This window comes from Zonotrichia albicollis, chromosome 18, assembly GCF_047830755.1.
Source record: "Zonotrichia albicollis isolate bZonAlb1 chromosome 18, bZonAlb1.hap1, whole genome shotgun sequence".
NCBI classification, from domain to species: domain Eukaryota; kingdom Metazoa; phylum Chordata; class Aves; order Passeriformes; family Passerellidae; genus Zonotrichia; species Zonotrichia albicollis.
In genome coordinates this window covers 181,624-205,065 of record NC_133836.1, presented here as the reverse complement: position 1 = coordinate 205,065, position 23,442 = coordinate 181,624, and the positions used below count along the sequence as shown (strand labels likewise).

At 40.6% G+C, this 23,442-nt stretch overlaps 1 long non-coding RNA gene across 1 annotated transcript; it reads right to left on the bottom strand.

Annotated features, from left to right (window-relative positions):
- Nucleotides 1-1,054: 1,054 nt before the first annotated feature.
- LOC141731162 (uncharacterized) lies at nucleotides 1,055-8,950 on the bottom strand. The gene is made up of 3 exons (XR_012583115.1): nucleotides 8,808-8,950; nucleotides 7,356-7,516; nucleotides 1,055-1,164 (listed from the first exon to the last, which is right to left on the bottom strand). It is a non-coding gene; the product is annotated as an uncharacterized LOC141731162 (long non-coding RNA).
- Between the last annotated feature and the right edge of the window lie 14,492 nt (nucleotides 8,951-23,442).

The window sequence follows — 23,442 nt, the reverse complement described above, 5'->3', positions numbered from 1 at the left end:
CGTTCCTCATTTCTGAGGTCTGTATCCTTGGTCAGTGATTTTCCTTCCCCAGACCCCTTTGAGGTAAATGTGATTGCAGCACCTCAGCTTCCATTTGTAGACAGGGCTCTGCTGTTTTGAATGATGGGTCTGGGCATCCTGCTGGTAGCAATGTGAGCACTTACAGCCAGATCACAAATGTGCTCAGGTGATGGATTGCAGTCAGTGATTCAAGGAGAATTTGAGGCCAAAATGGAATTGTGGAACATGGCTTTACCTCCTTTTTGTGTATGGAACAGAGAGCTGGTATTCAGACATTCCTCTGCTTAAAACTGAGGGGCACAGGAAATGTTTCCAAAGATAATGCTCCTGTCCCTGCCAAGCTTTGCCAGCAGTTTAAGTGCTGTGCAATACTTTTGCCTGTAAAGGAGACATTCATCCAAAGCTGCAAAAAAACCTGTTGCAAACAGGAATTGAATTTTATTGTAGTGTTTGCCTAGTATTATTAAACCTGATATATTATTACTGATGAAAAACCTTAGGCAGAGAATGTATTAATTTTTCCAGTTCCTCTATTTTGAGAACTGGATCCATAAATATTACATAAATCTGTGGCCACTGTTCTTCTCCTCAAGGCATGTCTTTTTTTTTTTTTTTTTTTCAAATGTGTCATTTCTTTAAAGGTTATTAGGATAACATCACAAAAGAAACCCTATAGCCTTAGGAAATGTAATTGAAATTATTTCGAAATTGCTGTGACCTTGTGACTGCAGTTTCTGCTGATAGCTATTTTTCTGGAGATCTTGAGTGAAATATCACTCTCATGCTGTTAAAGAAACCTCCGTTATTTCTAACAATGTGTGGAGAACTCAGGTCCAAGTTGTTTTGAATGCTTCCTAGCACCCCTCAAAGAAATTCTGAGAGGTATTTGCCGGTGGGACACTCCCGGTGCTCAGCAGGGCCCTGGAATTGGGCACTTGGCACTCCCTGGGGGCTGCAAACACCCGAGCTGAACCTCTCCTCCTGGAAAGGGAGTGGAAATGTGGCATTGGTGCCATCGGGTACCGCCTGCCAGCCCCTTCAGCTCTCGTGGCTGAGCTTCTGCCCCTCCCAGGCAGAGCCAGGATTCACCTCCGAGCTCCCAGGAAAAGGCTCGGTAATCCCTGCCGTGGTTAATTCCAGGAGCTGCGTGGGAAAGGTTTTGAAAGGTTTGAATGAGTTCCTCTGTCCTCAGAAAGATCTGTCCTGCTCTGTACCATTGTTACCCAAAACCCAATTCTGAATTTAATTTCTCTCAGTCTCTACAGCAATTTTATGATTTTTGAGTTGGATAAGGCAGAAATTGCCTTGGATAACTTTCACTGAGTTTTCAGCATTATGGCTCAACACAATTTTCCATACCAACATTAGTCAGAACTCGGTGTAGAATAAGATAAACGGTCATTTCTGAAACTTCAGTTCACGGGATGGATTTTCCAATGGAAATGGAAGAGGTTGTTTTGCTGTTCAGATTGATTACTGTTTTGGTAATTAGTGTGATGAGTGTGTGCAGAGGGGCGGTGGAATGACAAATGTTCATGGCTGAAAAGATTTGACTGATAAAACATCAGAGCTGCAGAAGCCATTTTTAAAAACAATGGATAAGAATCAATACTGCTGACTGTCTGCAAATTGCTCTTGCACAATCTAAGTGATCAATTGCTAATTAGTATGTGCTAGAATTTGGCATGGGAACCTCAGGTAAGCCCACATGAGGTTGTTCTGTGTCTGTCATTGCTGAAAGAGTGAATATTTTTCCTATATGACTGTAAAAAATTCTCTTTTTCCTTAAATTTTAGTAACATTTTAAATGCTTTTGTTTACTTGTGGGAAGTAACTTGCTGCGCTTTTTTCACGATATGCATTGGAATAATTTTCCTTTTCAATAAATTCTGATTTACAAGTCATAGTCAATTTAAGAGAGGTGTTGAGCATAAGGTTTCATAGACACGATGTTGCATATCATATTTTATTTAGCTTAGTGTCAATACTTAGGAAGTTAAAAAACTAAGACAAGCTAGTCTAAAATTAATATTCAAAATTTCATCTGGATGTGTCAAAAGTTCAGAAGAAATGACCTATTTTTTTTTTGTCTAATGGCATTCTATCTGTCTTCACCAGGAACTTTGTCTAAACTTGCAGGAATTGTTTCCTAACATGAATTACGGGTAGGTTTACAGCTAGCACTGATTAAGGGATGTTCAGAAAAACAATGAACAAAACATTTCCAGACTGCTCAGCATTAATTAACTCATTCTCACCCGCACATTTAGGAAATGAGATATCACGCACAATTTGTCACTGGGAAATTAAACATCATACATAATAATAAGTAATTTGTCCTTCACAAGCATTTGACAGAAGAGGTACACATCACCTGAAAAGGAAGCTTCTATAACAACAATTCCTTCACTTCATTTTCAGAACAAATATGCTTTGCATGTTGGATGAAAGGGAATTTATTTATTGCTGGGACAATTTGTTTGCCTCTGGTTATTTATGCAGCTATTTATTTGAATATAGACTTGAGAATTCAAACAAATACTGCCCATCACAGAGTTATTTTAGAAGGATTTATCGGCGTCACAAATAATCATAAATTTAATTTTTTTTTCCCCACATTACCTCTTTTGAACAAATAGCGTTCAGCTCGACACCTTATCAGAGTGAGTTGGGAGAGAGTAATTGCTGGGAGCTGTCTGGAAATGAGGCCTTTAAGTCTGGCTGTTCCGATGGTTAGAAGCTTTTAAGGCCATGTCCTTTTCCCTTCAGTGGCTTTGTCCGAAGTTAAATACAGGAGAGTCATTACAGCATCTCCCTCTCAGGGAGCAGTGATGATTTGTGGAGAAATTAGCACAAGCAAGTTAGGTAAATAGGGATCTGAAGGAGAACGGACATTCCTGATATATGGAAAGTGATAAGCCTCGGTGGGGTAAAGGATGGCAATGAATTCCCACAGGGATGTAAAGACCTACTGATTAGGATGCAAATACCTGTAAGAGAACCTAACCCGGTCTTAAATCTCATTTAAATGCCAAGAACAGTTCCCAGGACGCGGTCAGGTATCTCAACAAGGCTGTATAAATGAGTTGTCAGCCCAAAAAGAAATTTAAATTGATCTGTCAGAGGCAGCAGCCTGTTAATGTCCTTTATACACAACACAAAAAGATAGAACAGAACCAGTACAGGAAGAAGCGGTACAGGACTAAATGTGGCACTAGTGCTGTGACAGGGACTAAACATGGGGTTTTTAATGGCATCTGAGGTGCCTTTGCAGATTAAAATGCTGGGAAAAGGAAGGCCAAGTTTTCCATCTCCATGTTTTGTAAGCATAGAAGGGGATGAAATTGGTCACATTCACACTGAGAGATGTGTAATTTGGAAAAGCCTTGCAAAATATAAGACTTGTTGAAAGATGGTGCCTGGTCAGACCAGGGGAAGGACGGGTTAGGAGGAAAACAGATTGACGGCATGATATTTCTGAACCCCCTTTCAGCTCATATTTCAGTGTACCCTGAAAATCCTGATTATCTAATTGAACACAATTTATACATTCTTGTTCTTTCTCTTCTGCATTCTCTGGAAGAGGCCTACTTTGCAATCTATATATTTTCCTTCCAATACAGATGTGTCTTTCCTTTCATACAGTTTATTTTTTTGTTAATCAGGAAGCAATTACTTCTTCAGTCTCTGAATTTATTAAATTCAATATCTATAGAAATACAGAAGGAAATATGTATCTATAAATAGAGAAATCTTATATAAATAAGCAATTTGCACAATCAACTCTGAATTTTCAAGATGTAAAAATTAATAGAATTGGGATAATTTCTCCAGAAAAAGACAAATTAATTGTCTAAGTATAACACAAACTGATTGATTGCTACTGTTGAGAGGACGAGCCCTTCTGTAATAGAAATGTCTGATCTTGCTACAGAAGAAAGAACCAGAGGTAAAAAACGTGTTTGTGACAATTTGTGCTTATTTATTTGCTGTGACAAAGACAATTCAGTGTCCTTAAAAATAATGTATTTTCTTTCTGGTTGAATTTAACATTAAAATTACATGGCTCAAGACAAATGCACTTAGTGCATCAGTTTAATAATTGTATTGATTGGACTGTGCTGCTAGACAATAAATTTGTCTTGTACTGCTGCCTCTTCGTACTTTGATAATTTTCTACCCTCTCTCTTTGCAAACAATGTTAACTTTAAAATACACTAAAAATACTCAACTCTCAAGCAATTGGAAGCAGCAAGAATAATCAATAGCCTCAGCAGCAATTAGACCTCCAGTGCTGTAGGAAGTCTAAAATAGTCAGTTTTGGAGGGCGCACTGGTGTTGTGCTGCAGGATGCCTCAGTGGAATGCCTGGTTTGGTGCTGCTGGCTGTCACTGGTTTTGAACAAGGACCAATCAGCAGAAAAATGTAAGAACACTTCTTAGGTAATCAGTGGGAAAAAGCCATTGTGCTCACACTTCACCTGGACATTCAGAGCAGCACACTCTGGTAGAGCATTTCTTCACACTCATGGAATATTTGAGACAAAAAGCACTCCACAGAGCTCTTTCTGACGATAAACACAGTGATCACTGTAACCATGGCAAAAACCTCTGTGTATGTGGGACATGTGCTGCCTCATTTTCTGCACATAAAGCTCTAAAATATCTTCAGCTTAAAAGATTTAGTCACAAATTATTTTCTGTGGAGCTCCTCTCTCGCTCACTACATTTAAAATAATATAGCTTTATCTTTTTATGTATGTGGCCTTTGTTCTTTGGAATACTTGTATTAAATCTGTTTTTGTCTTCTGCTCAGAAGTGATATTCCACTATTCAATCTTCTGAATGTTTGTTCACAGAGCCAAAAAATAATTGATACTGAAATTCTGACCACATTTTCTCTTTAATTTCTAATGCTTGGTGACGATTTGTATCTGACTCTGGAAACCTTACAGATTACAACGGAAGACAGAGACCACAATGTGGAGTTACACAGAAAGTGGTGGGTTCTGAGATGGTTTAAACTGTTAGCAGCCTGCTCTAAATTAACAGCACTGGAATACTTATTCTTTTTTGTGCTTATAGGAGTAATGCAATATTTGGACTTTAAACTTGTTTGGTAGTCTCTAAGCATTATGATTGTAGACTATTTCCTGACTGAGATGGTACAGAAATTGCCAAAAAATATTTTCTCAGATAAACACAGTCTTTCTTTCTGTCAATGAAATATACCCATCCCTATAATTTCTCATCTTTTAAGGCTTTTCTTGCTGTACTTGCAACAGGCTGGAAATCAACTAAGCCTTGAATTGCTTGGATGTTTATTTAGAGGAAAGAAACACATTTATGTAAATCAAACTATAAAAAGATCAAGAAGCTTGACAACTGTGAAGTGTTGAGAGGATCTCTAAAAATATCAAATAAGCAGCATGTTGAGTGCAGCTTTGCAGACACTCAACCTTTCCTTTTCAGGCTGTCAAATAAGTCAGCTCAGCATCCAGGGAGTTAATGATAAATGAAACTGTCTCTCTGGGGAGGTAGAATAAATGCTGGCAGGGTGTGTGCTTCTGCTCAGATCTTTTTCTGTGTATAAAGAGCAAAAGAGTTTGTCAGGGGTATCTGGAGCTCTGGAGGCTGCTTGAACACTGGGTTGTGAGCACCCACACTGCAGGAGGCTCCAGTCCCAACACATCCAGAACACACTTAGTTCATCACACATGTGGAGAGCATGTTTTTGAAGAAAACTGTCAGAGTAGTTTGACTCTGAGCAGAACTATTCTAAATTTCTTCCAAAAAACCTCTTCTGTTTCACAAAGAAACCAGAATTTTAGAAGTCCCATTCATTCCCTATTTTTTTAATACAGCCATTAACTCTTGGACCTTCAAACGCTGGTAGATCTCTACAAAAATGCTGTGGAGAACATCCCAGCAGCTCCTTTGCTGGCTCTGTCCCTGTGCTTGGAACTCACTGCTCTGAACATTCACAGGTGTCTCTGTCCAGGACCTGGGGCTTGCAGTGGGCAAAGAATGACCCTTGCAACACTGGCACTCCCTGTAAACTTAAGGGAATGAACTTCAACAGCAAATATTTTATCCTCTTGACAAGTAACCTCTTCAGAGTTCCTTTCAAAGGGTAATAAAAATGGAGCAGCTTTAAGAAAAGAGGAAAAGAAAAGGGACATATTTTGTGTTTCAGAGGTTTGCTGGCAGGTCCTGAGCAGGTGTAAATCAACTCTGCTCCATTCAAGTCAGCAGACTTCTGGTGATTTATACCAGACAGGAACTTTACCTTGAACTGCAGTCTGCCAATGCAAGGAATGCATTACATGGAAGGGTTTAATTGCTGAAAAAGTAGAGCCACTTTTGACCAAATGTGAAACAGAATCATAAATTAAATATGAAAATGCAGATATACACGTGTATGCACTGGGGGAAAGATCATTCTGTGCACAGAGGCTCTGCTGGCCATGTGCACCTGCAGTGCTTTCCATTCAGCTGCTGCACAGGGAGCCCAGGTTAATTAAAGAATTTCTTTCCTCCATTAAAGAAAAAACATGGTAATTTCCAGTTTCATTAGAGTGGGATGACAAAAATCCATGTCTGGCTGGGCTCAGTGAGAGGTTACTTTTCTAACAGAGCTCTATCAGTGTCTGAAGGCTCTGTGGAGGGAGGGGGTGAATCGCACGGCTCGGAATTGCTCTCCATGGGATTACCTGCAGAGGAAGGTGATGGGCTGGAGCAATCCTGCTGCAGGCAGTGGCTGCCTGGCCTGGGCTGCCCCGGGAAGGCAGAGGGGGTGTGTGAGCCCCAAGGCACTCCCAGGAGGGAGCTCAGCTCCCTCAGTAATTCAGGCTGCAGGTCAGCTTTGGGGCAGGGTGCCAGATTGTCTCAGCAGGACAGAGGACATGGCCGTGGCATTGCACATCTCCCCCTAGGACAGCACACTCTGTTCTGCTCTGCCCTTGGGTGCCAAGGTTGGCAGGGAGGATGTCTTTACTTCATTTCAGGAATGATAACTTCAGGCGCCTGTAGAGTAAATTACTATCAGAACAGACATGATTCTTAAAGCAAAGATGTGGATATTAGGTTTGAGAGATGGACAAGCAAGCCTGCTGTGCTCTCAGTGTAGCTTTGTATTTGTTGTTTCTCATGAATTATTATGAGGAATTAAATATCGCAGTAGCAGTGGCCTTTTCATAATGAAACAATAGGGAATCCTGAATGTCAGTTGGAAAGATGACAATTTCTCCCATATTAAATGGCCAAAATACTGAATTAATTTTGATTCCAATCTCCTTGAAGACTGTAATGAAGGGGGAAAGCAGCCAGACTCACCTGGGCTCTGTGCTTGGCACCTGTGTCAGTTTTCTCTTTTTGTTCCAGCTTCCCTCTTTTGTACTTCAGTGCTCGCCTACAAGGCCAGGCTTCTTTCTTGCAGACCAATCTTTCATTTTGCTCTCTCAGGCTGCAGTCTCCCAAGGTAATTGGAATGTATCCTAATTAAGTTTTGTTAATTTGAAGAGAAGAGGCCATTATATACCTTGGATGGGAAATACTATACAAGGGTCGATGATTATCATCATGCTGGTTATTAAGCATTTCAGACTGTCTATCTGCTCTATCGACAACCTATTTGCAATCATAATTTTAAGATGAATATTCATAATGACTGTAGAAATATAAAATATGATACTTGGCAACACTTATGCAATTAAATAGACAATTAAATTCTGCTGGTAGTAGTGGAAATTAAAATCTTCAGACTGATTAGAAGGTTAGGCTCTATTAATTTTCACCCTCTATACATCCATCCTTGGAGGTCTCTCTACTCTTTAGGTGTTTCAAAGGTGTTTATCTGTGCCCTTGAATTATAGACTAATTTAAAATATTTTATCACAGTGCAAAGTGGCACATATTTAAAAATGAATATGTGTTAACAAACCTTATTTACATAAATATCCAAATAGATGTATTAATCTCTCAAATGTAGAAATGTCATTTTTTGTGCAGTCACAAGATCTAACAGTTTTTGAGTGTGAAGAAAAGCATCCCATTTGAACAAACTAAAAAGAGTAAGGAGAGATTAGGCCTATGCTTGTTTTGTGGGTAGAAGTTTCATTTGAATAAGATCCATAATTATTTCCCAGTTTCTGGAAGCGCCAGAAGCTGGGCTCCTCTGGAGTCACCTCCTAGGTCATTGGTGCATTCCTCCTTTCCCACATTTGCTCGGGGTTCAGTGACTGTTGGCTGTTGGGTCTTTTACAAAAGGCAATCAGAATCCAGCTTCTGTTCCATGTCAGCCTGCTGCTGTCATGAGAAAAACCTCAGGCTGTTTGCTCTGCTTCTTTCTCGCTTTATTTCAGAGAAATGGGAGATTTGCAGTGGAATTTTTTCCCAAATGAAGTACTTTATTTGTTGAATTTTTGTTTGTGTTTTACAGCCATTGTTAGGAAGGAGAAAGAAGGGCAGTGATAAAAGCTGCCTTAAAATGCTGCTGTCTGTTGTATTTCAACAGGCAGTAATGCTGCCTTCGTTTGGAGGATCCTTCAGAGTGCCTGCTCACCCTTTACATAGCCCTGAGAGTCCATTTATTTCACACATCAATTACACACTTGACATTTTAACACTGTCTCTCTGATTTTAATGGGTTTTAGGAGCTGCATTATGATTAGAGAGAAATGCTTCATTCAGGAAAGGAGACACCAATCACTTACATAAGAATAGAAACATAAATTACAAATTGTTAAAATTAATGTAACTGGAACTCCAGAAAAAATACAAAAATACCTGTAGAACTTTCATGTCCTCAGCTGTTTCTCCTGTGCAAGTCCAGAAAGTGCTCTACTGCTCTGATATTTGAATCTTTTTGGAGGCTATAAGGAATAGGATTACATGGTTATCACATGTCACAGCCTTTAATATTAACTGAAGGACAGTTCAGTGGAATTAGAAGGGTTCTGAGGTCGCTGTAAATGTTTGTTCTGAGTTAAAGAAATTCTCAAGTGTTCATTGACCCATTATTTACTTAGAAAGCCAACTACATGTGGCTAATGCCCAAAAACATCTTTTTAGCTCTTCCCTCTGAGAGTTGTACTGTTTGTTTCTTTCTTCCAAAAAAAAACCAATAGCAAAGATACTTTTCTAATGTAACAAGAAATTTTTGAGTGTTATTTAAATTGCCTCAGTTACAGAATCAAATGACCTGCAAGTAATTTTACAACAAATTTGCTGGTATTTGATTAGCAGCTGCATTTCAAAAACTTGTATTAATGGAATGTGATAACTGGACTTTCATCCTCTGCTGAATTTATTAATTAGTGTTTGAACTTCACAGAGGATTCCTACATTTGTAGAAACTGGAGAAGAGAATGTTTGTCAAACAAACTCTTTCAGTTGGTTGCTATCTAAGAATAAGGAAAAGACAAATGTGTACAAAAAGCTTAAGAGAAAAAGAAGTCAGACACTATTCTATTCTATTCCTTCTTACTTCTTCAGGTGGTGCTTTTAAATGCTTTGGGAAGCTCTGGAGCTGTGAGATTTTTCAGCCCCTATGAGCACTCGTATAAGGAATAGTTACTCCTGTTTAAAAAACTAGGTTCTTCTCATAAAAATGAGATTAAAAGCAATCTATCCAGTCCGCAGGCAGGCCAAGTCTGGCCAAGTATTTTCTCTTTGTCATTAATAAGAAGAACAGCATATATGCAAATTTAATTTTAAGTGAACTCAATGTACACATGCAAGTGAGCAAAAATTCATCTTTTGGGAAGTCTGTCGCTATGGCATGAACCTGTGTGTCTGAAATATAAGTATTAGTGTCAGTGGGCAGAGGGGAGTGAGCTCCTATGGAACAATTCCATTTAACCTATGTCACGTTCATCTCTTATTTAAGATACTTTGCATATTCCTCTCAAGGTGTCTGTAGAAAATATGAACCCATTATCATTTCAATGCAGGGAAATGATGACTGGATTTCCAAGAGTGTCTTGTGCAGGGCTGGAAGTCACAATGTGGTATTTGATTAAATCTACCTAATGACACCATGGGGCACTTGGCCTGCGTTAGGGCTTCACACCTGGCAGTCTCCAAACAGGAGTCTGAGAGCTCACTGCAGGTAAATCCTGGTGCAGAGAAAGACACCAGGACAAAGTTCTGGGGGTCTGAGTCTCATCTGCCCTCAGGGGTGGGGAGGTGGCAGATCAAGGCTCCAGCCCAGCCGTGGTCACTGGGAGGCTGCTCAAACCCAGCTCCTGCCGCCCTCCCAGCCCTGCCTGCAGCTGCTGGGACCCCAGGGGTCCTGGGGTTAATCCGTGTTTGAGCTTCCCAAGGCGTAGGGCCTGCTTGCCAATAATTCAAATTAATCTGTTGGGCTGAGAGCTAACAGGGACTAGGAGTGCCCAGGCAGTCAGTTACCTGGTCTCAGCAGAAAATGTGTTCACTGTTCCTTGCAGGTGTGCTGGCATCTCATTGCTCATGGGGTTAATTTATTGTGTTACTCAGGGTTTGGGACAGGAGACACACATGTGGCCATATATTGCTTCCTGGACACCTCTCAGTGTCTCCAGCTAAAGGATCAGAGGGGTATATGGGATGTCACTCGGAAGACTTTCCATAGAAAAAGATTGTCTCAGAAGATGAGAATCTGTTTCTGATATGAAATATCCTTTTTTTTTTTTCTTTCCCTGCCGGAATTACTTCTGACTTATGAATGAAAATGAGAAGTTTTATGGTGTTGCTGTTTAATGTACTTAAATTCTGATGTGACAGACTATACTATCACTACAGGAAGTAAATTAAATCCTCATCAAAGTGTTATGCAGAGCCTCTGGGCTGGGCTATGTAGGACATAGTGCATAAATTGTATCTCTTGGCCCACGGCACTATAAATCATCTACGCTTCTGGGTGCAATTTCCTCTGTATTTTGCCTAGCTCCAATGTGCAAATACAGAAGATGAGCAGAAAGTTACTGGTTTATGCAGCATTGGCCTCAAGACCCAAACCAGCATGTGATATACTTAAAAGTTACAAGGAATTTTACAAATAAATTTGGAGCTCATTCCAGTGGCTATCCAGTTTCTGAGTGCTTAAGGTATATCCAAACCTGATTTTCAGTGCTTAGAAATGCATTGAAATGAAAGTTGCAGTTGTCTACAATTCATTTGCAGGTATGGGATCCCCCAGGGCAATAGTTTCCTGATGCCAGCCCAGATGTGGCCCCAGGTGCCTGGAAGGGGTGACACAGGGCACATCATGCACCCTCCAAACAGGGACTCGCCTCCTCCCCAGCCTCCCTCGTGCCTCAGAGCCCATGGACAGGATGGGTGCTCAGCAATTGCTGTCTGGGGTATCTCTGCAAAGGGATATTTGCAAAGAATTCTACATTATTTATACATTGTCTTCCAAGTTGCAGTGTTAGTGCATAGATTAAATTATATCTAGGGACACATATGTGAATATTGGGATGTCTCAGTGGCTGTAAATTCATGGGGTCACATATTGATTTTTGGACTTAATTATATAGTGTTTTATCGAGTAAATGCCACAGGCAGAAGTTAAGGGAATAAACTACTATCTTTATTAAGAGTATCTTGATGTTAGCTTGCAAAGGCAACTGTGTTGTTAAACCATTTTTTCTGTTTTTTTTTTCCTGAGAAGAGTGTTGAGTTGGAATAAAAGACTAAATGTCTTTAAAAAAACCTAAGGGCAGCCCCTCATCTCTTCCCATAAAGTGGGAAGACATGGGGACATTAATACGTTCAGATATTCATACAGAGCGGATTTCTTCCAGAAAATCTAGGTAATTATCCTCCCTTATGATGCACCTAACTGATGTTACATATACAGTAATAAGCACCAAGTACACATTATATTGCACTGGTATTTAGAAACTCTACCAAGGTGCTGTGCCTGAAGGTTTACAGACAAAAGTAAAAATACAACAGACAAGCAGGGGGAAGAAAATAATAAAACATTCTTGGTTAAATTTACTTTCTTGCAGTTGTCAGCTCCAGGGGCCTGTTCAGTGCTCCCTGTGCTGCTTCAGCAGAGATGAGTGAAGCTGTTGTGCCCATGGCTGAGTGTTGAGACACAGACCCTGCCCACGCTGCTGTGGTTTCTGGAGCTGCTGAGGTGGAAAATCTGGAGGGGCCATCCTTTCCAGGACCACAGGATGTGTCCCCAGGGTTGATTTAAAATGCAAGGTGTGATTACCTTGCTGTACTGACAGGTTTTGCAATTGCTTATGAAGTGCCAGACTAGAGCTGCAGTTAAAATTTATTAGCTGATAACTGTCCAATTATTAGAATATAGATAATGAAGGGGGGAAATGGCTCTGTTGATATCATTTCATGCAATTGCACAATTTCCTGGTGCATGCTGCTTTCCCCAAATGGCTGTGCAGCTGACAAAGACAAACTTTGTTGCTTTTGTAGCAGGAATTATCCCCTTGGACAGTATTTTGAAGGAACAAATACACCTCAGAATTACTGAATTTTCAGCACATTGACTAGTTCTAGTTCACTTTTTAACAGTTGCTCAAGTTCTTTGTCACACACTTTTGGCATAATTTTGTTAATTGCCTCACTTTTAGGGGTTTTTAGACGTTATTGAAGAATAAATTGTCTTTAAGGGTTTCTTGCTTTTAAGGGTTTCTTCTGAAAGATGGATTATGGATAGAAAGGTAAAAAAGTGGGGATGAGATTTAAGGGAATCAGAAATGGTATTTTTTCTTCAAATGTTTATATAGCAAGTTTACATGTGCGCAGACATTTTATAGATACATATGTATGCATGTAGGTATGAATGGATGTGTTCAATTTTACATACAGAACTCTCGGTTTCCTAGCTTCCTAGCCAGTTTAGATAACAGTGATAAATGCCATTTATGCAGTTACTGTGTAGTCTTAGATATGAATAATGCATTCTAAGCCATGCTTCTCTGTTACCGAGTGGAAAAAGAGAGAACAGGACAGGCTGCAGGGCCACAGCCCTCAGGGTCAGGGTTCCCTCCCTGCAGGAAGGATGGAAGGAGAGGCTCTGCCTCTCACAGTTAAATCAGCTCAGCCCTCAGGAGGCTCCTGCATTTCCCCAGAGGGACAGACCTTGCATCAGGCCCTGGCACCAGTGCTCTGCACAGCTGCACTCCACTTTTGGCTACAGGACACTGAACTTGCACGCATTTTGCCGCACACTGCATGTCTGTTTTCAGATGAGGAATTAAGAAATATTAGAATTGCATGCAGCAGTGTTTTTATATATGAGGATTTATATATGTGTGCTGAATATCTGAGGTTCTCATCTATAGTTTTTGTAATTTAGATTTTGCTCTCTGATTGCCTTTGGAGTATCTGCAGGGTTTTCTTGCATTTGCAGGGAATTTACATTTAAAATTGCCTGTGATGTGCTCTCTTTCCACTGCTCTAATTTCTCAATGTCATTTTGATTATTAGCATTTTTTTGATACAAGTTAAAGCACTTTTCTCCTTTCCAACCACACAGCTTTCATATTCCCAAAGCATCTATTTACTTTCCAGTATGCTTTAGTATGCCTTTTTATAGGCAGATATTTAATTTCCATTTGTTCCCTCCACTGGCAGACTAGCTTATTTTTATAATTTGTCTCATTATTTCTCCTTTTTAATCTTTATATTTCAAGGGAAATGGGATGACACATTTTATCTGAGTTTCCCTCGTTATGAAGTTTATTTTAATTGACACAGCTCTTCAGTGAAGGACAGATGATTGGTTTCCAGCTCTTGCTGCTCTCCAAGGTGAGCTGGAGGGGATGGTCCCAGCTGGGGGCTGCAGCAGCCTGGCCCCTGCAGGAGCCCCCAGCACCAGCCCCAGCCCAACTCTTCCATCCTCTCTCGTTCCAGTTTCTGGGTAAAGTTTATCCCTGGCCGTCCCTGCTCACGGGCACTGGGGTCCTGGCAGGACCTGCTGGGGGAGAGTGAAGCACAGAACGCCACCACAGCCCTGCCTGTGCCTCTCAGTGACACCGAGCAGCTTTCCTAAAGTCAAACAAGTCTCTTTTTGATTTAGCTTTTCTAAAATCAAACAATGTCTCGCACAATTTATTCCAGACAAGGCTGCAGAAAGCAGAGTTATGTCAGACACTCCTGCCTTGTAGCCACCTACCCAGTCAATGCTGCCTTCTTGCCATTGTTTGCTTGTTTAGAATTACATTTACTTGAAATGTGATACAGAATTTTTTGACAAATATTCTTGCAGGAGTTTGAGTGTTTTTCCTTTTTACCCAAGTAAGCACTAATGCAAGTTCACTGGTGTGGCCATTCTTGAGGCTGACATCTCCTCTGTTATCTGTGAGTCTGTGTGACTGCCAGCTGTGTTCTGATGAAATACTTGTGATGGCACCTTTGAGAACAATTCCTGTTTTGGGGGACTTCAAAGTGAAGACTGAAACAAATGGAATGTTTTTGGTGTTTCAAAATGCTTCTGTTAGTGATGGTCTGGAGATGTTAATTTTCACTCTCGGATAACAGAAATTTACAGAAGAAAATGTTCCTTGTGTTGGAGAAAGAGACAAGGAAGGCAAAGACATGTCAAGTCTTTGCCCTGAAAAATTCAGATTTATGCCATTTATGAACATAGCTTTTACACTGACTTTTTCTCTTCTACTGATTTTAATTAATCTCCCTAGTAAGGTTAAAAGAGCACAATTTTATGGCTGTGAACAGCAGCCCAAACTTGCATTTGTGGCTGAAGAATCTCTAATACATATTTGTTATTTCTTTGTTGGACGTCAGCAAAAATCAGTTTGTAAGAATGAATTTTATTATCTCTAGCAGTTTACAGTTGCATAATTTTTGCTGACAAGCTCACACAATTGAAGACAATACCTGCTTCCATTACAAATTAGAGGGAGGAGAGCCTTAGATAAAGGTTCTTGTGTTCTAAGTTTCATTTTAAGTGAGTCCTAGAATTGTAAAGATAGATAAAGAATTTAGATTTATGTCTAAACCCTAGATTTTTAACTCTTATACACAGCTTTTAATTTTCCCCCTGTTTTCTCAATAAGGCAGTGCTCAGTGGGAGAGTGAGTTTCAGTGGCTGGGTGCTGGGGTCAAAAGAAATTCCTTTTGGTTGTGCGGATGAGGAAGCGGAGAGCTGTGAGCTCCTGCTAAAGGCAGGAGAGGTTAGGGGTACAGGTTGTGTACACAATGTGCAATTGTACAATACTTCAGGACACATTGCAAGTGTTTGATTCACAGTTCCTGCTGATTTTCCACACCTGTGGGGACTCCTGTGCCATGTCTGTGATCACTGGTCACAGCCAAGGGAGAAAGAATCGTGCATTTTGATTCATTTCAGAGAAAGTGAGGACATGTCATGCTTCCCAGGAACATCAAGTACCTAATACAGCTAATATAATATATCTCACATATGGCAATAACTGCCCAGGACACTCAGGTATTCTAAAGTTTAGGTTTGTTTCATTTGTGAGGTCTCTGCCTTCTTAATTGGAGCTTCTAACTCAAATCCCAGATGATATTGCAGAACTGTTTCCTCTACTAAAGCACAGAACCTGCAATTATCGTTAATACAGCTGGTTTTGTCTTTCTCAAAGCAGCTGCTCTCCAGTGCTGGTGGTGCTATCATGGATGCTGCTCTCTAACATCCTCTCTTGTAAAATCTTGGAATGGAGCTCTTGGCTAGAACCTCTCCTCCTCTGGGTGTTCTTTATTCTGTCACAGGTCATGCATTAGAAGATGCCTAATTTCTTTTGCTTTCAGGAATGCTGGCAAGGGTTGGTGTCACAGGTCTGATTTTCATTAGTGGTTAATCTTAAAGTGTGGTTTTGTCCTCTATCTTTTCTTTTCTTTGTATCTTTTGGTAGTCTGGCAGGACAAGTGCCTGTGATCAGCTTGTACAAAGAGCCATTGCAGAGATTTCTCTAGGAAACACACAAAATTAGGAAGTAATAAATGCAAAGAACTTCTCTTACTCTATTAATATGCATGAAAGGACCTATTTCTTGAGGCATATCTTTATTTTAATAGAGTAATTTAGAGTATTTTTCAAAACGTATGCAATTAGCGTTGATTTTTTTTCACCATGACACAAGGTGCATCCCTGGCAGGGATGTTCCCTCCCAGGGGCTCTCCCAGAAAGGGGAGCTGGGTGAAGCCTTCTCCTCCCAGTGAGCTGGGAAGGGACGTGCACCCACACCTGGGAGCTGCCCAGACCCACAGCCCCAGCTCCAGACCAGCGCAGCCTCCTCAGCCCCCAAAGGTTCTGTACAGGTGACCCTGGGGCTCTGAGGCTGAGCAGTGCAGATCCCACGCTGCTGGGATGTGTAAGGGGCGTCCTGGTGACCGTGCAGTGTCACCTTGCAGTGATGCTTCATGCACTGCTGCACTGGCTTTCCCAGGGACCCCACAAATCGCTTCTGCAAACAGAAATTTATTGCACATGTAGCTCTCTTATTTTCCCCTTCCATCACTCCTCCAGCTCCTCCCAAAACAGATGTTGCCATAAACTGGTATGTCACTTGATCCTGAACTTCCTGAACTTTTCTTAATGATTGTGGTGGCATTTCTAATATTTCTTAGAGGCAAGTGCAGCAGCTGCCAAATGTAATTGTTTCACTAAGGCAATGAAATACATTTTACCACAAAACCTGTACAGCTGTGATTTCGTGATTGTTGCTCCCCTTGTTTCACTGCAGAGCTGAAGAATTGTTCTAGTCAGTGCTAGACACAGACACAGTTCTGGAATGTCCCTGGAAATTCCCCATTCCTAATCCCAGGGTCCTACAAAAGCCGTTGCTATGTGCTTTTTGCTATTCATGTTGAACAAATGTCTCACAAATCTGGACAACTCTGCTACGCTAACTTGTCAGGAGATATTTTTGCTTTATTTTTTTTGTCCTGTTTTAAATTCTCCTCCTTGACTGGCTCTTATTCAGACCCCTGATGCTTAACCCAGATGAATTTTGCATGAGGCATATTTGGGCTTTCTTTCTGGTCTAGCTTACTGAGGGTGAGATCTGCCATTCTGCTTTATCCCATGAGGATTTTTCTTTTTCTTTTTTAACAGATTCATAGGAAAAGGATTCAGATAAATTTCCCAGTTACTTTATATTCTATTTGGGCTTTATTTTATTTGATTTTCTGCTGAAGAAGTGAAAAGACATTGAAGTGTCTTGCACATGTTTTCTGCTATAGACAAAGATCAAGTAAGATGTAACGCAGTCCAGGCTTTCTTTGACTTTGATCCCACCCTTACTTCCCCCTTGACATTTATTTAAATGCTGAACTCCAAGCCAAAACTGAATTTCTTTCATTATTCAAAACACCAGTTGATGGAGTTTAGTTTTGATATCACAGCATAGCTTCCCAGTAATTTTCCTTATGTTTTTGAAAAATTTACATTGTTCATATCAATCACTCCGTGCTTTTATACAATTGGTTCTGAATATATTTTTAGTCATCTGTTTTAGAGATCAAAATAACAACTCTATCTCTGCAGAGCACTCATAGATATTCAGCCCTTCTGATTCTGCCGTGACCTGCTGCACTGCTCCTGGTTCATTAGGTCATGTTTTGAGGAGCTGCAGATGTTTGGACATGGAGTTTTAATTGGACCCATTAGAGTAATTTAGGCCAGCTATGTGACTTGGATGCATATCTAAATTCAGAAAAGGTTGCATGTTCATCAGAGCTACAGTTACTAAAAGGTATTAAAGTTTTGTATATTTGGGATTGCTGTTTTCTCCACTGCCAACTGTGACTACAAAGCATTGATGCTTTCCTGTTATAAAATAAATGCAGCTGTAAGCGTCATTCAAGGGACCAATCACAGTGTGGTGTTCAGTAGCCATGTGTTTAATTGTAAATACTAATTAACACAAAAGCACTGCTGGAATTATGTGATGCCAGGCCAGCTCCTAGCAGTTGTGCAATTTAAACTCTTCATTCCAGCCGCCTTAGCAGTAGGGAAAAAAAAGTGGCAACTAAAATTGTTCCAATTTCTAGAAGGGGCCATTAAAGACTGAGAGACAAAACCGATTTATGCGGGAAGAAGTAATTACAATGAACAAGGATTCCAGTTTTGTTTTAGCTTACATACTTGTGAGGCATTTACTGTGTACAACCATCTATATTTTCCCAGATTTAATCAGATACTAAGATGTCTGCAGCCAGAAAAGGCCATTGCTTATTACAATGTCTCTGGGGAAAGGAGTGTCTGGTAGAGATTCTTGCTGCATCTGGCTGCTGTTGAGTCATCCAGCTGATGTTATTTGAATTTCCACTAGACTTGAACCCGGTACTAAAACAAAGAAATGTTTGCTCATAAAAAAGGAGAAAGAGTATGTGGAAACTTTTGTTTTATGACAGTGAGACAAATACCAGTAATCTGAAATTGTGGCAGGAAAAGTAGCTTTCTTAGAAAAGAAAAAAAAAAGAGACACTGAATTCGCTCTTGAATCTTCTAGACTCAATATTTGAAGCATAAAGCCCTGAGAATTTATGACTGTATCATTTTGCATATCTCAAACCAGAATTACCTTTTCCCACAAATAGAGACCTTTTCCTGGTATTGAATTGGTTTTTTCTATTTCTCAGTGACTCAGATTCCTTGTTTACATCTATATCTATCTAGCTGTCTTAGGACATGAGGTTCCATTTCTGAAAGAGCAGATATGTTTTCTTGCAAATATCACAGTGGAATTTAAAAAGCGATGTTTGCCCATGTCAGCTAGGTAAAAGCAATCAGAAATACCTATCTTGCTGTTCAATGAAGTTAGCGGCAAAAAAATCCCACAAAATACTTCCTGTAAGATACATAGTTGGCTTTAATGATGAATTTATGGATGAGAGAAAATTTGGATAAACTCAGACATATAATTTATGCAATAAGCAGCTAATCCATAGTAAGTGCAACAGGCCCCAGGAAAGGACACTGTAAAGTATTTCCCGTACTATCAAACTAGAGATATTATTTTGCCTTTTCAATTTCTAATATTACTCTGATTTACTTTTGGCAATTCACTTAATCAAGGAAAATGTCTCCTTTTAAGTTTTCTTTTTAGTGCACTATTCACTGATGAGATTAAACAGAAACTAAGTGTATTAAGTGCAGCAGTCAATTTTCAGAATTAAGAGTATTAGTGTGCTTGCTTTTGCTCAAAGTCGGGCCAGGCTGCTGTTTCTCCTGAATTCTTTGCGCTCTGAGGAAGGAAAGTGTTATGGCAATTTTCATGAGAAAAGACTTTGGAGTCCTTACGTCCATCCCACGTAGTGAAAGGCAGGAATGTGGGGCTGTGCCCCTTTCCAGGCAGGGCCTGGGCAGAGCTGCTCGAGGCCCTGTGCATCCCCCATCCCACCCCAGGGTCTTTGGAACCTCCCCAAAAGCTGAGCTCTGCCTTCCCCTGTGGGCTCCCCTACTGCCAGCCTTGATTCCCTTCTTCCTGATTGTTCAGATAACTGTTCAGATTATTCAGGCAACCCAAAAAAGCCCATGCCAGCACTTTGGACTGCTTTCATCCCTTTTTTGAGAGGTCTTAGAGGACTACTCAGAAAAATGGGTCAAATCTCAGAAGACAATTAATGAGTCAGAGAGCGACCCAGTTCAGAGAAAAGACAAACAGTAATGAGCCCAAAGAAGCCATCCAAAAGAGAACGTTTGCCTGTACACCATTTCTTACACCAACTATTACACAGTACTTCATTCAGATTAAATGTTGAATTGGTGATTAGCACTGTCAGCTCAATTTAAGAGATATAAAGAAGTCCATATATCCAATGTGCTTTAGTACATTGGAGGTATGAAAAATTAAAAGGAAAACAAAATACTGCCTGAAAATTAATTCCTAAATTGTATTAAAGAACAACCTCATCAGTAATGTCTTAAATCTTCTGTTGGTCAGGAAGCAATATTGATCAACTGGGGGTTTGTGTTTGGGGTGATGTGTATGGGCAGACAGTGAGGGAGAGGGGTTTCTGCACTGATGCCTGGGAGAAATGAAAAGTAAACCTTTTAAAAGCCACATAGGGCATAATTTCATTTGAATAATTGCTCCTGAGATTGGCACTCTGGAGAAGCAACTGTTTCATCCTGTTCTCCATGATCTGAATGTGTGTGATCATACATCAGCACCTGTTTCCCAGATAACAGCTGTTTACAAAATGATCCATCTCTTCCTGGAAAAACCTTCATTTAAGTGATTCATTGGAACATGTTTATTGTAAGGAAATGTTTGCGTGAATTTGTACAATTAATTTTGATCCATTGATTCTCATTTGAACTCAGAATGAAAATAACTTTTGGAATGAGTCATGGAGGCGATGCTCCATTTTCTGGCCAGCCCTGGGGTGGCCATCAATAATTCAAAATCGTGCTTTGGAACTTGTGGTAAATTCTTCTCACAACAGCCCTGCAGGCTGGGTTCAGGTGTCTGCAGGAACAGGGAGGGAGCAGACATGGTGCAGGTGGGTGGTTTGCTCAGGAATGCCATGGGAAGGAGCTGCCAGCAGAGCAGCCCCACTGAGGGACTCCTGCCATGCCCTTGGCTGATATGTGATGTTAACAGAGATGTTTCGCTGTCAGGATAAGTCCTGGTCACTCTCAGGGCATGGCTGGGCTGCAGAGTTGTTGGGAATGCCCACACGGGCAGAGTTGCTGGGAATGCCCACGCTGGCAGAGCTGGGAATGCCCACACTGGCAGAGTTGTTGGCAATGCCCACACTGGCAGGGTTGTTGGGAATGCCCTCACTGGTAGTCCCTGCTCTGGAGGGGTGGTGTGAGCAGCCAGTGCTCCCAGGCACGGTCTCATCCCTGGGGTGCTCCAGGTGAATGTGATGGTCCCTGTGGCTCCCTTCCAACTCAGGATATGTGGGGATTCTCTCTTTCTTATTCAAACACATCCCTGAATTGTCTTTTCAAAATAGGGTCAAATATAGAGAAAGACACAAAGCAATTTGAGAAAAAGAAACACAAATTTTCTCACAGACTAAGCATGACTTGTTTCATTGTTCTGATAACATCACGGTTCTTGAAACTGAATTGTCAGAATGAGCACCGTGTGGGATTTAAAGGCATTTAGGCACTCTATTGAGTTAGCCACCTGAATATCCTAAAAAGCTGACCTTCTCCTCAAAATGATCTTTATTAACCTCTAAATGCAACACTAAATTGCCTCTATAACCTCTTCCTCTTTTACTGTTTGCTTTTGCATAATGTAACAGCAGGGCTTTGAGGCTCATGCTGTGCGCTGCTTCTGCCCTGTGGGCAGCCCATATTTGTACAGAGCTGTGCTGAAGCTTTTTGTTTCCCCGTGTGAGAAAAGACCATTTAAACAGCAGCTGTCTTTCTTGTGGGGGTAAGAAGTACTTATAATTTTGAATAACTACATACTCAGGTCTTTCTTTCCATCCACTGAAAGCTACTAGAATGTATCAAGGAAAAGAGACTAGGAAGAGAAAGTTAATAGTAATTTTGTCCAAAAATTGAGTTTGAAATGTAATAATGTTTACCAAAAAATCCCAGTTTATTTTAACTGAAACATTTTGAAATAAACTGCTTGCAAATAAAGGGCACTTTGGTTGAGATTCATTTTAAGGAGCCTTTCCAGTCTCTCAAAACTAATGAACTGCTGCCAATAAAGACTAAAATACAGCAATAAAAACGCATTACGCATTCCAAATGCTTTCAAAAATCTGCAGAGGCCAGTGGGGAGCTGCTCCCCTCCTTCACTGGGCAGTATTTCAGACCTGAAGAGACAGCAGGTTTGAGAAAGGGTCCCTGGTTTTTTTGGGACCAGTTTAACTCCCCTTCCTCTCCCCTCCCTTCTTGGCCTTGCTGGGGCCAGCAGAGCTGAACCTCAGGCAGCTTTGTCTGCACTGATGCAGGCTAGAGAGTGATGCATTAATTACTTCTGAGACGTAATTAGTCAGGCTTTAAGAAGTGTTTTCTGCCCATTTGCAAGTATCCTTTTGGTGCATTCTGGCTCCCCATTTTCACCTCGTTCAGGTGGCAGCTCTTATCTCCAGGGCAGTTCTGACACACAGTTGTGCTAAGGTGAATTAAATCTGTGTATTTTCTAATAACGGTGGTTTCAGCTCAGCCGACTGTGTGGGCTGGTACGGAGAAAAGTAATAACTGCTGTGTATCATTTACAGCAGCTATCCCATGTTTTAGACAAGTGGGAAATAAATGTTCAAGGTTAGTGCCATGTGGTTCCCACTGTATTTTCTTACAGCACAACCAGGTGAACAGCAGGTGTATTATGCAGAGCAGCCTCCACCAGAATAAAGCCATAATTGAAATGGACGTTGATGTCACTGAACAATTTATCTTCCTTAAAAGGGTTTTGCTTTACAAAAGAAGCTAATTTAGTCTGGGAATTAAATTGATGGCCATGTGGGAACATTTGTCTAATTCACTTAGAGTTGTATCATTAGCCATGATTGTTTGATCAATATTTACAAAACAGTGGAATTTACTCAGTTGACAGATGTCAGAGTTCTGCTCCTCATAACTGAAAGTAGATCCTTTGTGGGAAACCTGCAACAACTTCTACTTCCTTAGAGACTCAAAATGCTAATATGAAGTTAATAATGGATTTTTGAATACATGACACAGTCTTCTCCAATCTTTTAGGAAGCAGGTAAAACCAGGAAATGCTATTGCTAAATACATAATACTAATATTCACTACATGCAGAAGGGTTTAGTGGCCTACCAGGACTGGATAAAACCTGGAGGATGCCAAACATGCTACATCTAATAGCTAAAAAAAGAATTACTTGTGTTCCCAGCTTACAAGTGGGTGCTAGCAGAATGCTTCAGGGAAGAAGATACTGCTGCAATCACATGCATACTGCTGGGATTGTCTGTTCTCCCTCTTTAATTGTGTCAGATTATTGTCTTTTATCAATTTTACTCTACCTGTGGAAGCTGAATCCCTGACAAATGTATTTTAGACTAGTATGAGAAATTATTTGGGTCCAAAACATTCTGTTAGAGACAGGAAGGCTCCCTCTGCCCCTCTTGGTAAAAATCAGTGCTGTTCCTCGGCAGACCTTGGAACACAGTTCATTTTGGGCAGTGCTCACCAGAAATGCCTGTTTATCAAAGAGCAAATAGAAGAGAGAGGCCTGTTTAAATGACGTGAGCTTAGTTTTCTGTGAATGTTGACTGTTGTCACTGCTTTCATATTTTTTAACTATCCTGCCTGTGGCACAGACTATCACTGAATTATCCTGGGTGTAAAATTGGATATGTCTATGGAAATTATTCCTGATTTTCTCTGGCTACCCTGTATTTTTTGTTATCTGTTGATACTTAGGGATTCTGATGCCTCCTTTCTCTCTCTTCTCTCTCTTTTCCTTTCTCCCTCCCTCCCTCACCCTTTTTATTTTAATAATGGATTGTTATCTTGTAAGCTTTTCTGCCTCTTAGT